The sequence below is a fragment of the Rattus norvegicus genome, chromosome 13 (genome assembly GCF_021556685.1).
Source record: "Rattus norvegicus strain SHRSP/BbbUtx chromosome 13, alternate assembly SHRSP_T2T, whole genome shotgun sequence".
In the NCBI taxonomy this organism is placed as follows: Eukaryota; Metazoa; Chordata; class Mammalia; order Rodentia; family Muridae; genus Rattus; species Rattus norvegicus.
In genome coordinates, this window is record NC_141546.1 from 3,994,004 (window position 1) to 4,007,402 (window position 13,399).

Genomic DNA, 13,399 nt, shown 5'->3' on the forward strand with positions numbered 1-13,399 from the left:
TCTTCCAAACTTTTATATATATATATATATATATATATATATGGTTTATTTCTTTGGCATTCCTTCTAAGATGTATTGGTTCACATTATTAAATACTAAAACACAGATCCTTTCATTTCTGTAATCAGGCTTAAAATTTCCCCCAAAGACAGTACATCTGCTTCAAAAGTAATTTTCTGTTTTGTTTAGTACTTATTTTCTTTTTTCTTTTTTTTTTCTTTTTCTTTTTTATTAACTTGCGTATTTCTTATTTACATTTCAAGTGTTATTCCCTTTCCTGGTTTCCGGGCAATAATCCCCCTCATCCCCCCCCCCTCCCCTTCTTTATGGGTGTTCCCCTCCCCATCCTCCCCCCATTGACGCCCTCCCCCAACAATAATTCTCCTGTGTTTAGAAGTTCGGGGTTCATCATGAGATTTACAGAGAGAGTTAATTGATCTCAGTAAATTATAAATTGTGATTCAATACTCATGGAAATCCAGGCCTCCCACTGCCTCAGAGAGGACAAGCCTTTCTTGTAAAGTCCATTCAAGCAGCTTTCCCCTTGCAATCCATCATTTCTCTCTTATGGGACCTGCCCATTCTCTGGAGATTAAACAGATGTTTCATGAATATAATTTAATTTAGTCTTCATAGCTTGATATGACTAGAGGATGACCTTGCACACTTCAGAATAGAGTAGAAAGCTTAAGGTAGATATAAAAAGTACCTAGCTATTCTTCCCAAAATCTACTATCCGGTGCTAATACAGCACCATATAATAAATAATTAGAAAGTAAATGGCCCATTGAAGTTTGTGTGTAGTAGCTTTAATATGGACTATTATGCACATAATATAGAAGAAAAGTTTCCTGATATCATCCTGAACATGATTAACTTAAAACCCTGTACTGTATAAAGAAGGATGGGTTTTTTCTTTCGTCCTTTCTTTTATGGGTGTAAGTTTCCTATTATTTGACACAGGGCAGTAACAGGATTACTTGCTCAATGGCTGAAATCCCACTCTCTTCATGTTGGTCATCATATGATATTTTTAAGGAATATATGAGCTCAGCTCTGAAAACATTGTTAAGTCAATTTTCAAACACTGGGACCTCAGACTTATCTCCAAAATCATATAAAACAAAATAGTTATAAATGGTGACATGAGCCTGTAACCCCAGTGCAATCCTCAGCACTCACTGACCAGTGTGTCGAGACTGGTTGACGAGTTTTAGGAGATTAAGTGATATTCTCTCTCTCTCTCTCTCTCTCTCTCTCTCTCTCTCTCTTCCTCTCTCTCTCTCTCTCTCTCTCTCTCTCTCTCTCTCTCTCTCTCTCTCTCACACACACACACACACACACACACACACTAAAAGTGAACAGTACCTGAGAGCAACAGTCAAATTTGTGTTCTGGCCTCTACATGTGTATACTTGCATTATCATGCAAACACATGCACAACAGGAAAGGCTTGTGTTACTTTACTTGGTCTTCCATCAAAGAGAACAAAAAGACACATAGATAAAGCAGGTCTGCCGGTTTGAAAATTGTTATGAAGTTCTTAATGAAGTCAAGTCACTTGAATGTGGCTGTTTCCAAGTAGCTAAAGTCAAGGCATTGAATAAACAGAGGCCAACATGAAGCATATAACAGGACCATCTCATCTTTGTGGCTAACACCGCAGAAGAATCATGACAGATGGTACCTTCATATTTATTTTAGATGACACCTTTTGCTCTTGTCAATTAGAGTTTCCATAAATACCTCTTCTGATACTCTTGTAGAGTGTGTGAGTACAGGGGTCCATGAATTGCTCAATTGTGCAGCAACTAACCTGTTAGTTGTGCAGTGTACTAACATACTGTATTATACAGTGCAGGAATAAAGTCACATATAGTTTCCATGCTTTGACTACATCTGAATTGTAGTTTTCCCTGTATGAATTACAAGGTGATTTTGTATATCCATGTTATTACAATTTTATCTATTGCTTTCACTTGGAGAAATTTAACAATCCTTCCAATCTTGACTCAACTGAATGACTGGTTCCTTTAAAGTAATAGTTTTAGAATAGAAACAGAAGATATTTTCTGGTGGAGTTGAATAAACTAGACATATAAATGAGAAGGTGTAAGGAGCCATCTAGGAAAGGCTAAGGCTACCAGATGGACTTCCTGGAGGTGGCTTACCTTTTGCATAAACTTAGATGGGTCAACTCCAGCCGGCAAGATGTCAAGAGATTATGTCTGAAGATTGCTTTTTGCTATTAATATACTTTTTCATAATATCTAAATTATAACAATTAGCATTAGCCTACCGTAATGGGTAGATTTTCTGCAGATCAATGAAGATGTACTATCTGGTAGTGATGTTATATAAACAAATAGAAGATTTCTTTACTCCTAATGATGATTCTATAAGAATTTCTAAATTTATATTAGTAATTGTTGAACCCTTTATAAAAGGGGCTGCAATTGGAGCCCTCTGTAATATGAAATTGGATTAGGACTCTGCAAGCCTTCACGTGTCATGGTCCATTTGCATTAAGAGAAAGCAAACCAGTTTATAGTTAAAGAATATATTCCATTAAGCTGCAATTCTGTTAAGTAAATGCCATATATAAGGAAACAAAAAATGTATGTGCAAAGATAGAAGATAAAAATATTGACTGGGTTGATCTATACAAAGCTTCAGTACTAATGAGACTTTGGGCAGATGGTATGCCCTCTTGACAGAAGTATGCTAATTTAAAATTATAGTTTTTTTTAACTATAAATGAACCCATGGAGCTAGGGGCAGATAGTGAATATTTAGTTAGAAAACTAGTCTTAATGAGAACACATGTAAACTTCCCCTCATGTGACTTCTTATTCAATTTATAATTTGAATTTAGGTTTGAATGTTTTGTGAAGTTTTGAAGAAAAAAGAGATGATTAGAATACCACATGACTATGTGTACAGGGAAAGTACGAAAACTAAGAACAGTGACAGGAAATGATAGATGCAGAAAGAGAATAGAGAAAAATACAGAAGAAGAGAAGAGAAGCAGAGTAGAGGCAAAATGAAGCAGAAGAGACAGCAGAATATAACAGAGTGTAAGAGAGAAATTAGGAGAGACAAAAGGGAGCTGCAGGAAGAGCAAGCATGCTTCTAAACGTGAGACAGGTTCTTTCTTAACAGTGATTTTCTTCTGATTGACAAGGACTTGGCCTTTTTACTAACAGAAATAAAAGGTAGACCATTTTTCTTTCTCTGAGCAAGAAAGTGTGGAGTTTATTTTTCATACAGAGTGAGTGGATTCTTTCTGTACTGGTGCTTGGGCTTTTGCTCAATATGCATATTTAAGTATAGGAGTGTGTGTGTGTGTGTGTGTGTGTGTGTGTGTGTGTGTGTGTGTGTGTGTAAGAATGTAACTTAATGAGATAGACTGTTGGGCCCAACGAAAAGGTGAATGTGTTAACCTGTAAATGAAATTGTGAATGAAAATAGGAATGTGTGCATGAAGATATTGGTATCTGTGCTTATTTGCTTTTGTACAAGTTTTTTATACTTTGAAGAGTGACTTTCTTTTCCTTGTTCAAATAAAAAATTAATTGCTCCAAGCCTTCCTTTTGCCAGGCCACTGGAAAGGGAGGCTTCTGGGCAGTAGAGAAAGGAGCCTCAGTTGGAAATCCTATACTGAATTACCACTACTATACAGTACGTGTTAATTGTCAGAGAATTAAAAAGGAAGTTTAGAAAGTAAGCAAGAATTAAGTTTTCTAGTGCTTACCAAGTACTGAGAAATGTAAAGTAAGAGTTAAATTTGCCAGTGCTTAATAAAGCACAGGTATATAAAGTAAATAATAGAAAGATAGAGAGTTAAGTTTCCTCAGTGCTTAATGAAGCACAGAACAGTAAGAAAGGGTTAAGTAATAAAATAAAACTTAGATGAAAAGACAAAGTCAGTGGTTTTTCAGCCACAAAATAAACAAGAAATTGTTTAGATTTGCAAATACAATCAATTTCTATTATCCGATACACTTAGAGAGTTAAAAGGACAGAGATCCTGAATCTTTTTACCTGTAACTATGTGACATCTGTGTCTCACTTCAGCACCTGGTTACCCAGACTGGGTATGCTCTCAATAACCAGAATATGGGAATTTGGTAAGTTTGCCATTATTTGTCTGTACCTATGTTGGTCTGAAACTTAATAATGTGTAGTTATTTCTAGCAACTCTCCAGTCAAGGAAGACTGTTACTAAGAGATACATCTTCAAATTCACAGAAGGTTGTAGGAATTCATGCATGAATGCATGTCTGAGTACACACACACACACACACACACACACACACACACACACACACCAGTAACCATCACCTTATCTTCCTATGACAGACGCTCACCAAAGTCGATAACTCCCTCTGTCTAGTGAAGCCTTTATTCTCTTCAGCTTGTCCCAAGGATCATGTTTCATATATATGAGTGTGTTCTGTGATAAAAGATAGTTTCTCCTGATGATGGCTGTCTTCTACTGCCATTTGACCAGTCTGACATTCACATCATCTGATTCTCTGCTGAGTGCTTCTCAGACCTTGGGGGAAAAATCATTTCTAACTTGATTGCTTCCTGAGCTTCACTTCCTTCCTTTCATTTGGAAATTAATATGAAGTAGTTCAAGGTCAGATGAAGAGTAATGCAGCTGAAAGTTAAATAATTATAAAATAAGTGGGGTGGCCATTATCATAGTTCATTTGGCCAGCTGGAATGAAATGCCATGAAGCAGGTGGTCTATAAATGACCACAATTTATTTCTTACTGTTCTGCATACTGGAATCTGGGTTCACATAATGCAGCATTTGGAATACTAAGATGACCAGCTTCTGGGATGATGATATTCTACTTTTAAGTCTTCATAGAGTAGACAACCTAATCAGGATCTAGGTGCTCCCTAGAAGAGCCTCCTCTTAATATCATTACTAGTGCTTCAAGAGTTTTTTGGTTGGAGTCTGAACCCTCATAATCTTAATAATGTTAAGACATCTATTCTCAATAAGCCAATAAAGTTAAACAGATTAAAACAAACAATAGAAAAAAAGCTGAGCAAGATGATTTATTCAATGTGGCCATATTAGGAAAACCAAAGAAGACAAGGGGTTTATAGTATAAAGGGCCCAAAGTGTGCATAAGTAAGTAGTCTTGATCAATGTGTGGTCCTACTCATTACTGACCCATCATCATCCCTGTTCCAGCATCCCACACACAGGGGTCTGGTAATTTTTCAACACTCTAAGAGATCCCTTCTTAGGAGACTGGTTTCTCCTCTGACAATGTCCACATATCACTGTTTTTCTTATTGTAGCATGAGAATTCTAGGAAGTTCTAATTTTTTAAGAACCATTTTAAATAGTCTGATGATGAAATTGAGAAAACAGAGTCTAAAGTCATGTTTTCTAGGCTAAATTTTACTTAAAATATGTTCAATAACATTTTAATTAAAAGCTTAAATCTTTTAAAATATTACTTAAACATTACATTAGTTCATCTTCATTTCATTAAGGATCAATTACCTGACATTCAAGATGTTTTGGTTTATACTATCAAAAGAAAAAATTAAAACAACTACCATGTTTTAAAACAATTTTCTGAAATTTAAATAGTTGAATGAAAATTAAAATTATTAGGTCACAGATTTTTGTTATTGTTTTGTCTTAATATTTTGAAACAAAATCTTGCTATGTACCTGAAAGTGGCCTGAATTCTCCTGCCTCAGTTTCCTAAGGCTGGCATCAGACAAGCATGCCTTAAATTTTTATTAAACCTGAATAGTTTAATATCTGCATTAAGCTCCATGCTCACCCCATAAGTATAGGAAAGCCTGTGCAGCTGCCATAGTTTCATGGAGAGTAGGAGGCAAGGATAACAAGAGTTCAAGAGCCTTGACTACAGAGTGAGCCACCTGATTACCTTTGAAAGTAAAGAAACTAGGGAGATAGAAGGAGGAAAAGAAACAGAGAAAGTGATAAAGAGGAAAGAAAGTTAGGAACATCAAGATATAGAGACAGGAATCAGCTAAGTTTTTGTTCAGTTTTCTCCTAAAGAGCTGAGCACATTGCTCTTTGGTTCCTCCACTTGCAGTAATAGCAGATATAGTCATTTCCTTTGGTGACATGCATCCCAGAGAGGTAACTTAGAGAGGAAGAACGACATGTTGTGATGTCACTAAAAAAAGGCAGGGAACAGAGAGAGAGGAGACTGATGGATCTGGGAGCAGATTGTTGCCTCTATCTCTGACACATTGGTGTGAGGCAGTCTGAAAGAAACCATTTCCATCCACACTTTGTATGAAAGGATAGACAGGGAAAGGAAATGCCAATGATGTGCAGTTGGAGACTGACGTTCAAAGCATTGTTCTCTTCCGGAAAGCATGAAACCAATAGCTTTTAATACTTTTTATTACACTTCTTTTGTCTGACACCCTGAGTGACTTTCACATACAAGTGAGGGAATAAGGAGACATTCTCCAATACATGCACACAAGGCTGAAGAGATCTACAAATAACAGTGCTCAGATGGGTGTTAAAGATCAATGAGGCACTTCAGAAATTGCCCCTCATTGTTAGCTACTTATTAAAAATAATCTTTTGTGGGCAGTTTTTATGAAGGAAAAGAATGGAGCAGAACCTTTGACTCTGGCAAGATTAAGTAAGGTGGTAGCAAAAAATAAGGCGTCTAGCCCTCCTCATTCCCCTCCTATACATCCACGTTTTGTCACATAGTTGTCGGGCTCTTCCCGGTGACTGAAGGTGAGGGCTGAGAATCCTGTCTGATAAATAAATCCTTCTCAAGAAACTCATCTCACCCTTTCCCATAGATCTGGTATTCCCCCAACATAAGTGGAAATTTCTGGCCTAACCTTTGAAGAATTAATGTCTCCAATACAATTCCAGGCAGAGAGAAAGGTCTTTTCAGTGGGGTTATAGCATATACAAAATTCCAAAACAGAAGCAGAAGCAAGATTTTTAGAGCTGGTGAAATGGCTTGGTGGGTAGAAGGACTTGCAGCAAAGGTTTATATTCTTGGGACCAACATAATGGAATAGGAAAACTGATACCCGCACGTTTACTCTGATCTCCACATGTGTGCTCTCCATGACAAGTAAATAACTGTTTGATATTGCTGAAAGTCCTATAAAGTCACTGGAAAAAATCCAAAATGACCTTTAGGATATAGGAGAGTATATATTGTGGCTGCTGTAGACCTTGCTGCCTGATCTTCAGATTCAACTTCAGACCTCCCCAGAACAGGTGGTTACATGCAAGCATGTAGAACCCAAGTGAAAAGATACTTTGCTTTCTTCGGAATCTGACTCCAGAAGACAGAAAGCAGCTGTGGTCAGGAGAGACTTCAGTTTGCAAATTATTGAACGTGTAAGCCTGTGGACCAATCATTGATCTCCAAAGATTCAAAAGCTGGATGAGTTATGCTTCTATAACCTCAGTATACCCACAATGATATGGAAGGCTAAAAATGGAATCATCTAGAAGCTTGTAGACCAGCTAACATGGACTCACATATATGGTCTATGTTAAGTACTCAGTCAAAAGCTGGGACATAAGTCATGAATATAGGAACGTATGAGGCCTGGGAGGGGTGTGAGGCATGTAAGCAGAAGAGAATGACCAGAATATGTTGTATATGTGTATAAAGTCTCAAAATTATTAATAGAAATTGAATTTAAAACCTAAAATCTTGGGTATCTAACAGACAGAAATATGAAGAGAAAGGAAGGAGGCATGCATATATTCATGTTGACTTACATTCCTCTTCATACAGCATGTGAATCCTGGATAGTTCTGTCAATATTTGCTCTAGGACCACAGCACCTCACAACTTCCTATAAGTCAGCTCAAAGAAATACAATTAAAAGAATAATAATTTGAGGATATATGGGCATATTGCAGAGGTAGAAGCCAGGAGAGCCACAGGAACCCATGGCTATTGGGGCCAGCTTATGCTTCCTCCATCAGCGTCCTCGAAACTGGGAGATTTCTGACTCAGACAAAAAAGGTGCCCACACTAGAAGCATATAGTATACTTAAATGACCCCCAAAAGTTCCACCATAGAACTACTAAGCCCAACAAACAACTTCAGCAAAGTGGCTGGGTATAAAATTAACTCAAACAAATTAGTAGCTTTCCTCTACTCAAAGGATAAACAGGCAGAAAGAAATTAGGGAAATGGTATGCTTCCCAGTAGTCCCAAATAATATAAAATACCTCCTTGTTACTAACCAAGCAAATGAAAGATCTGAATGACAAGAACTTCAAGACTATGAAGAAAGAAATTGAAGAAGATCTCAGAAGATGGAAAGACCTCCCATGCTCGTGGAGTGGCAGAATTAATATAGTAAGAATGGCCATTTTGGCAAGAGCAATCTACAGATTCAATGCAATCCCCATCAAAATTCCAACTCAATTCTTCATAGAGATTGAAAGAGCAATTTCCAAATACATTTGGAATAACAAAAAAACCCAGGATACTGAAAACTATTTTAAATTAAAGAGCTTCTGCGGAACCACCATCCCGGACCTCAAGCAGTATTATAGACCAATACTGATAAAAACTCTATGATACTGGTATAGAGACAGGCAGGTAGATCAGTGGAATAGAACTGAATACCCAGAAATAAACTCACAGAACTATGGTCACTTGATCTTTGACAAAGGATGTAAAACCATCCAATGCAAAAAAGATTACATGTTCAACAAGTGGAGCTGGTTGAAATGGAGGTCAGCATGTAGTAGAATGCAAATTGATCCATTTGTATCACCTTTTACAAAACTTAAGTTCAAGTGGATCAAGGACCTCCACATCAAACCAGATACACTCAAACTAATAGAAGAAAAAGTGGGGAAGAGTCTCGAACACAGGGGCACTGGAGAAAGTTTCCTGAACAAAACTCCTATGGCTTATGCTCTAAGATCAAGAATCAACAAATGGGATCTCATAAAACTGCAAAGTTTCTGTAAGGCAAAGGACACTGTTGTTAGGACAAAATGGCAACCAACAGATTGGGAAAAAATCTTGACCAATCCTGCAACTGATAGAGGCATTATATCCAAAATATACAAAGAACTCATGAAGTTCGATTGCAGGGAGACAAATAACCCTATTAAAAATGAGGTTCAGAACTAAACAAAGAATTCACAGCTGAGGAATGCCATATGGCTGAGAAGCAACTAAAGAAATGTTCAACATCTTTTAGTCATAAGGGAAATGCAAATCAAAACAACCCTGAGATTCCACCTCACACCAGTCAGAATAGCTAAGATCAAAAACTCTGGTGGCAGCAGAAGCTGGCAAGGATGTGGAGAAAGTGGAACACTCCTCTGTTGTTGGTGGGATTGCAGACTGGTACAACTATTCTGGAAATCAGTCTGGAGGTTTCTCAGAAAATTGGACATTGCACTACCAGAGAACCCAGCTATACCTCTCTTGGGCATATACCCAAAAGATGCTCCAACACATAACAAAGACACATGATCCACTATGTTAATAGCAGCCTTATTTATAGTAGCCAGAAGCTGGAAAGAACCCAGATGCCCTTCAAAAAATTAATGGGTACATCTACAAAATGGAATACTACTCCGCTTTCAAAAAAAATGACTTCATGAAATTCATAGGCAAATGGATGGACCTGGAAAATATCCTGAGTGAGGTAACCCAATCATAGAAAAATACACATGGTATGCCCTCATTGACATGTGGATATTAGCCCAAATGCTTGAATTATCCTAGATACAGAACACATGAAACTCAAGAGGTATGAACAAAATGGGAATGCTTCACTCCTTCTTTAAAAGGGGAACAAAAATACTCTTGGGAGGGAGTAGGGAGGCAAAATTTAAAATAGAGGCTGAAGGAACGCCCATTCAGAGCCTGCCTCACATGTGGCCCATACATATACAGCCACCAAACTACATAAGATGAATGAAGCAAAGAGGTGCAGGCTGACAGGAACCAGATGTAGATCTCTCCTGAGAGACACAGCCAGAATATGGCAAATAAGTAGGTGAATGCCAGCAGCAAACCACTGAACTGAGAATGGGACCCCCGTTGATGGAATCAGAGAAAGGACTGAAAGAGCTTGAAGGGACTTAAGACCCCATATGAACAACAATGCCAACCAACCAGAGCTTCTAGGGACTAAGCCACTACCCAAAGACTATACATGGACTGACCCATGGCTCCAACTGCATAAGCAGCAGAGGATGTCCTTGCTGAGATCCCAAAGGAAGGAGAAACCCTTGGTGACCCCATGGTTGGAGCCCCCAGGTTAGGGGATTTTGGGGGGTGGATGGGGAGTAGAACACCCTTATAGAAGAAGGGAGTGTGATGAGGACAGGGGATTTATGGACAGGAAACTGGGAAAGGGAATAACATTTGAAATGTAAATAATTATCCAATAAAAAAGGAAATAAGGAAGGAAGGAAGGAAGGAGTGAAGGAATGAAGGAAAGAAAGTTGGCATACAAGTCCTGAGGAGTTCAGTAGGAGTGTTGTAGCCAAGGCTTTATGGGAGATCAGTTCCTGGAGCATTTGGCGGTGTGCATTGATCCAGCTCTCCTGCAAGATCCAGGCTCAGAAATTCTGATGGGGACACTGGGCACACTCGGCTGTGAATGTAGCATCTAGCCTAAGCACCAGGCCCACAGCCTGCAGTGGAGCATTGTGAGGCCCCACCCATTGTGAGGCCCCCATCAGTGTTCCTCTGGTGGTGAAGGCTGAAAATGAGCAGGAACAGTTGCTGTTGCTGGAACCCCAGGAACTTCTTCAAGGTGTTGTACAACTGACCCAGCTTGGAGACCTACTTTGCTCCATTCCCTGGCTTTCTCCAGAGAACCCCACCAATTCCCATCTGGTTGTCATTGGACTGGATGCATACCTGTGGTCTCACAAGCCCAGTTTTCAGAAGTCATGACAACTAAAGAAGTGAGAAGATGTCCAAGCCAGGATAACAATGAGCTGGTAGAAGGTGGAGGAGGTCCTGGTGGTGCTTCAGTTCCATTCAAACGTGGATGTGCTACTGGTGACCTCATGGCAGGAGCTAAGTCATTATGTGTCTGCCTTCACCAAGGCCCTCTCCCAGTTCCCTCTAAGCAGTTTCAGGACTCCCAGGCCTTTTTCTCTGAACAGAAGGGCATTGGGCCTCAGGCCAGCAAGTGACCAGAGATGGTTCTGGGCTCAGAGCAGTGTGGTGGCAGCAAATCAGACAGTTCAACCTGGTCAACCCAGTTGTGGCTGATGCTATTGTTACTGCTTTCCCCTCATCCTGTCTTTTGCAATAGACTTTCCTGGACATCAGCAGAGCAGGAGTGCCTGACCCTCCTAGCTGACCTCCCTGTGAAGGCCCACAGGGTCAAGCAGCCTCGCAGAGTGGGGCCTGACCTCTCATGTAGAATCTTTATCTTCTTGACCACCACTATCCATGACATCCTGCTGAACCTGAGCTCTTGAACACAACTGTGTCATTCTTGGGTTGCCTCCTGTCCATCAGCACAGCAGGACGGGACTGACTAATCGCCTGGAGGAGCAGGGAAGGAAGTTTGGATTCAGCCCATACCTTTTGCAGACTGGGGTCGAGTTTGTTGCCAATGGTCAAACGGAAGCACCATGAGAGGTCGGGGGAGGGAAAAGGACACTGAGTTGAACAGCAGAGTGCGGGGTTGTGACCACAAGGGCCCTAGGGTGACAGGGGTTTCAACTTGCCTTTATCCAGGACACTTGTTGCAGGAGGCTTAGTAGCACGTCTGAGTGCCTAGTTGTACTATGATAGCTGCATGTTGTCTGGAGGCTTAGGATACACTCTCAGTGAGAAATACTCAGAGATTCAAGCCAGGCCATCTTGAACCTGCTGGACAGAGACAGAAGGTAAGGCAGCTTGGGGATTTGTGAGGACTCTTTTAATGATATAATCTATGGTTAAGAGACAAAATCTCTTCCCAGGGCACCCATTGACATCTCTGTGACAGGAGCGGACCCAGACAACACTCAAAGCAAGTCAGGAAAAACCCATGACCCTGTGGGTGGAGACAGCCCATCTCTTCCCTGGGACTTGAATGCACTCCCCTTCCTCAGCTAGCCTCTCAGGCTTGAAATCTATTTTCACAAGTGCCTAGCTGAAGCTCCCAAGAAACATGGCAACTGAAAGGACAGACAGAAGTGCTGCTTCCCTACTGGCACAGGCAGTAGAAGGGCCTTCGTACTTCATGACCAACAGAGAAGACTGTCCTGGCCTCAGGTAGATAGGGAAAAGCCTAGACCTCAGTTCTTCCCTCTCCTGATGCCCTGGAAATACAAGAAAGAAAGGTATCTGCATTCCCAGGGGAGAAGTAAGCTTCTTTGGCAGTTCTTCCTCTGACAGGGCCTGGTTTCGAGATGCTAGCTTAACAACAATTGCAGCTGTGGCAGGAGAGGAGGCAGGGAATGTCCAGTGGCTGCAGTTCATCCTGGGGACCCAGCCCAGCGTGTTATGCAGAACTTGCTTGAGGCCAGGTGGAAAGGGCAGGTCCTTAAGGGTGTGCCATGAATCGGGTTGCAATTGGTGCAGGCGGTAGCAGCACAGGTATTGCAGGGATGTGGAGCTGGCACAGCAGCAGATGACTTTCATGCGGCTCTGGGCGGCTGTTGAGCAAACCACCGGGTAGAATCTTCTGTTTTGAATCCGAGTAGCAGTCACTCCTGGAAGGAAGTGATTTGAGTCCCTTGTAGGTTGGCAGCCAGGAATCTCTTCCCATGATGCACCAAGGTGAGCAGCTCAAATAGTCTGAGCATAGAAGACAGACTCTGGTGTGACCTGGTAACATGAACCTGGATTCAGCCCTGCCCACCTTCCCTCAGGAGCCACATACTTCTCAGTGGAAAGACACTCATCCTCATCTTCCTCACCACAACAGCAGTCCTTGCCTCAGTGTTTTGTTTGTAGACTGTTGCAGAAGGTAGCCTCCTTCTGGCCCTCACAGTCACAGAAGGACTCTCCTGTCACAGGCACGGTGCTAGGGATGGATGGTGACAGAGAAGAGTACTCAGGGTAAGAGTTGGAGTCTCTATGCTGGGTTGACCTGTTTAGGACAACTCTCCCACTGCCAGGTTACCCAACCCCTTCTCAAATCCACCAGGAAGAATCCAGACACCTGGACTTCTCCAATGCTCAACATAGTCAACTTGAGTGCTAAGACTCCTCACCCAAAAGACAACAATGAGACGGGAGGTGGCCCTGGTGGGATGACTTCTCTCTCACTTGGCTGCTTAATAGATTTCTGAAATTCCATATAACCCTCTGCCCCATATCCACATAGAACTCTTCCCTGCCATAGGCCACATGATGCTCACCTCCTGACTTCTCTATGTTGTTCCTCTCCTAAACTACAGG

The 13,399-nt window shown here is 40.8% G+C and overlaps 1 protein-coding gene and 1 pseudogene across 2 annotated transcripts in view; both read left to right on the forward strand.

Moving 5' to 3' along the window:
- The window catches only part of Cntnap5c (contactin associated protein-like 5C), a gene marked incomplete at its 5' end in the record, with an annotated part of 856,281 nt that overhangs the window by 280,316 nt on the left and 562,566 nt on the right, over positions 1-13,399 (forward strand).
- On the forward strand, positions 10,543-11,193 carry LOC148001515 (structure-specific endonuclease subunit EME2 pseudogene; annotated as a pseudogene).